Below are 4,502 nucleotides of genomic sequence, written 5' to 3'. Positions count from 1 at the left end.
ATTTGACTTTTAACCTGGTAGAATGTGTAGCAACAGTAGAGTATTTTCTCTCTCTAAACAAAGACATTACGACAAGGGAAGAAACGAGCGGATCATATCGAGTAGCTAGCTAGTGTCAAGTTTGTGTACTTCTTCTGTGGTCGCCTTGAATGTGAGCAAAATAATATCCGTACTCACCAAAAAAGTCAATGAATGATTCGCGCTGGCTTTGACTTTGACAAGTCGCCATAGTTCATCAGCATCAGCTAAGCTGCAGAGAGCCAGATATTATAATTTGCATCGCCAGCAGATCATGGATCGATATCCAACCATCACCATGTCAGTGCTGCTTCTATACATCTTCCTCAGCACCGCAGCCCTTAACCTACCAGCCATGGCTGCCGGAGAAGATGAGTTCGTCTTCTCCGGCTTCAAGGGGGCCAACATCACCGTGGACGGCGTCGCCACGGTGACCCGGAACGGCCTTGTCGATCTGACCAGTGGCCAGGAGACTCTCAAAGGCCATGCATTCTACCCTGCTCCGCTACGGTTCCGTGAGGAGTCCCCCAACGGCAACGGCACGGCGGTGAAATCCTTCTCCGTCTCATTCGTGTTCGCCATCTACCCCAACTACCGGCCCAGCCAGGGCATGGCCTTCTTCATCGCCAAGAGCACCGACTTCTCCTCCGCCCTCCCTACGCAGTGGTTCGGCGTCTTCAACAGCGCCAGCCAGGGTAACTCCAGCAACCACATCTTCGCCGTCGAGCTGGACACCGTCAACAACAGGGACCTGCACGACATCGACGCCAACCATGTCGGGATCAACGTCAACAGCGTCGTCTCTAACAAGTCCACCACCGCCGGCTTCTACGACGACGAGACCGGCTCCTTCAACGCCTTGAACCTCACCAGCGGCGAGAGGCTGCAGCTCTGGGTAGACTACGAGAGGGAGGCGACGCGAATCAACGTGACCATGTCTCCGCTGAGCATGGCCAAGCCAGCAAGGCCGCTCGTCTCTGCCATCTACGACCTCTCGACGGTGATCACCGAGGACGCGTTCCTTGGCTTCGGCTCCTCGGCCGGCAGGGACGGCAGCCGCCACTACATACTTGGCTGGAGCTTCTCTTCATCAGGGGGGCCTGCGCCGGCCATTGACATCCGGAAACTGCCACCGTTGCCTCGTCTTGGCCCCAAGCCTCGGTCCAAGGCCCTGGAGATCGTGTTGCCATTAGCAACGGCCACTTCTGTCCTCGCCGTGGGAGTCACCATTTTCTTGCTCGTGCGAAGGCATCGGAGGTACGCCGAGCTGCGAGAAGATTGGGAGGTTGAGTTCGGGCCTCACCGGTTCCCGTACAAGGATCTCTACCATGCCACACAAGGGTTCAAGAACAAGAACCTGCTCGGGGTTGGCGGCTTCGGGAGAGTGTACAAAGGGGTGCTGCCGAAATCAAAACTTGAGATAGCCGTCAAGAGGGTGTCGCACGAGTCCAAGCAAGGCATGAAGGAGTTCATCGCTGAGGTCGTCAGCATAGGACGGCTCCAACACCGTAATCTCGTGCACTTACTCGGCTACTGCCGGCGAAAAGGCCAACTGTTTCTGGTGTACGACTACATGCCCAACGGAAGCCTTGACAAGTACTTGTATCATCGTCGTCAGGACGATGACAACAAGCTGCAGCCTGCTCTGAACTGGGCTCAAAGGTTTAAGATCATCAGAGGCGTCGCATCTGGATTGCTCTACCTTCACGAGGAGTGGGAACAAGTTGTCATCCACAGGGATGTCAAAGCAAGCAACGTGCTCCTTGATGCTGAAATGAATGCCCGGCTAGGTGATTTTGGCCTTGCACGTTTGTACGACCATGGCGTCGATCCACAGAGCACGCATGTGGTTGGCACCATAGGATACCTAGCTCCCGAGCTAGCATGCACCGGAAAGGTAACCCCTCTTACCGATGTGTTTGCTTTTGGCATATTCATCCTTGAAGTCGTCTGTGGACAACGGCCAATCAAGCAAGATGCACGAGAAAAACATCCCATGTTAGTTGATCGGGTTCTTGAGCATTGGCACGGTGGATCACTCCTCGACACGGTGGACGTTGAACTCCATGGCGAGTATGATGTAAATGAGGCAAACTTAGCACTCAAGCTTGGACTACTGTGCTCGCACCCATTCATGGACGCTAGGCCTACCATGCGCCAAGTAATGCAGTACCTTGACGGTGACCGCACAGCACCAGAGCTATCATCACCAGTGGACACCAACTTCGAGATGCTCGCTGCAATGCAAAACGAAGGTTTTGACCCGTACGTCATGTCATATCCTTCTTCCACTGCAAGCCATGGCGCAACATCCATTGTCTCAGGTGGAAGATGACTCCATGAATGCCTAGGCCAGCCGCCTTTTTGGTCCTCGTAAGATCAGGGGTCTTCTCTGCAACATCTTCCAATTTGCCACAATGTTTTCTGCCATGTGGGTTCTGTCGGTAAACTTCTGAATATTTGTATGAAATGCTAGTTTCCTTACTTTTGTACCTCTATATGTTTTCCAAGGAGGTGACGCCCTTGTATTGTATGCATGCTCAGGTTAGTAGGCACTCTATTGTAAAACCCCAGGCTTGTTACCGAAAGCGATAATTCTACCCGTGCCGGTATGTAACGGCAATGTATCCGCCGGCCGCCTTGGCATCAAGATTGGTGCGGTGAGTTGCGGTATAAAGATGTGAAACATTTCACTAGAGTTGTGGTATAAAGATTGATATTTCCGAGGCTACATATTTTAGTGTGTAAAACTAATATTCCTGAGTTATACATGAAATTGAAATACGATATTGGGTAAATATATTTCTAGAATATCAATTCCAGACGCTGAAATGAGAAGATTCAAAAATATCATATTTCAAAAGTCACTCAGTTAAAACAGTATAATTTCAGTAATTTTGAAAAAGGATCTGAAAGAATTAGTTTTACTTCTTTTAGATAATTAACCGGTTTCACATTTTTTAAATAACCAGTTTCACACTGAAATCTGCTTCATATATATATGAAAACAGATTTCATTCAATCCAAAAAATATAATTTCGCTAATTTCAAAACAATGATTTCAGTCCTTTCAAAAAACTAGTTTCACTCATTTCGTAAAACTAATTTCACTCATTAAAAAAATGATTTCACTCAATTCAAAAAATGATTTCGCTCAATTCAAAAAACTAATTTAACTCATTTCATAAAAACTGATTTAATCAGTCCGAAATACTGATACACCACTCATTTAAATTTTTTAATTCCACTCATTTCAAAAACACTCATTTTATTCACTTCAAAATAATGATTTCGCTCATTTAAAAAAATGATTTCACTTATTTCAAAATGCTGTTTTCTCATTTCAAAGAACTGTGGCACTGCATGGGACTCTCTCTCTCCAACTCTAAAATAGTCAATTGGGCCATAGAATATAGGAGGCAAGGGAGATCAGAGGTTGACTTGTAACAGCACCCCTTGTATGTGTGAAACCAAAGGAGCAGCCGAGTCTGAAGATCACAGACTTTTCAAAAGTATGACACTTGTTTTTCATGCCACTTGGATTGGACGTACTGGTGCTAAAAATTAAGAACAACAGTGTATTTTGGTTGGTTGGAAGTTGCGCGGTGCAAGACCGGATTGGCCGAGAAAAGTTCTACGGGACGGGGTTTATGGCTGATCAAGAAGAGTCATGGCCTAGGCTAGTGGCCCACATTGCACTTTGTGGATGCGCTGGCTTATCATCTTCCCTTTGACGGAGAGTGGACGTAAATTTGTGATAGAGGAGGTACGCGTTCGCGTGACCCCTGCTCTAAAAAAATGGATGAAGGACCAACTGGAGTAATACTTATTTTCTGAATAATCCTACACTCACGGACTTTTACGGAGGCCTTAACGCTAATTAATCTCCCCCCCCCCTCCCCCCCCCCCCTCCCCGGATCCGGTTTGCCTGCTCCCTTCCCATGCTCCCATTCGTGCTCCCAGTCCATCCTACGGCTGTCTTTTTCTCTTTTTTCTTTCTAATCTAATCATCTCCCCCCTGATTTTAAGGGGATGGGGCCGGGCCTTATTTTGTTCCAATCAAACCATGCCACGTATGCGGGAGCACGGATGGGCGCACGCCGGGGGAGCAGGCAAGTCTCGTCCCCCCCCCCCCCCTTTCAGGTAGGTGGGGCCCTTCCTCCCCCCTTAAGCCAATCATAACTCGCCAAGTGTTAACCACCTCGTGAAACCCCCGTAAAACTCCGTTGATGTAGCATTACAGTGTTTTCTGCAGTTGACTGTAGCAGTGAGTGACTGCTTGCAAAACCTTAATCAGACACAATATATGGCTGATCTGTTCCTAGTAGTACTACGTGCCATTGAAAAAGCTTGCTGCCATGCGTCATTTTTGTTCTGAACTAGAGGCTGCGCTGACAAATTCTGTAGTCGTATGTTAACTTATAGCGCGGTCTCCATTCAACAAAAGGTAAAGATGTCAAGAAATTTTATTATCTCATGCTTGT

The 4,502-nt window shown here is 48.0% G+C and overlaps 1 non-coding gene and 1 pseudogene across 1 annotated transcript; both read left to right on the top strand.

Annotated features, from left to right (window-relative positions):
- Positions 1-316: 316 nt before the first annotated feature.
- Positions 317-2,737, top strand: LOC125535852 (L-type lectin-domain containing receptor kinase SIT2 pseudogene; annotated as a pseudogene).
- Positions 2,738-3,648: 911 nt separating this feature from the next.
- LOC125541878 (U1 spliceosomal RNA) lies at positions 3,649-3,806 on the top strand. The gene has a single exon (XR_007297718.2). It is a non-coding gene; the product is annotated as a U1 spliceosomal RNA (small nuclear RNA).
- Positions 3,807-4,502: the final 696 nt, after the last annotated feature.

This window comes from Triticum urartu, chromosome 2A (assembly GCF_056163025.1).
Source record: "Triticum urartu cultivar PI428250 chromosome 2A, HENAU_Tu73, whole genome shotgun sequence".
Taxonomy (NCBI): domain Eukaryota; kingdom Viridiplantae; phylum Streptophyta; class Magnoliopsida; order Poales; family Poaceae; genus Triticum; species Triticum urartu.
Note: the sequence above shows the minus strand (reverse complement) of the source record. Positions and strands in the feature narration are given on the sequence as shown.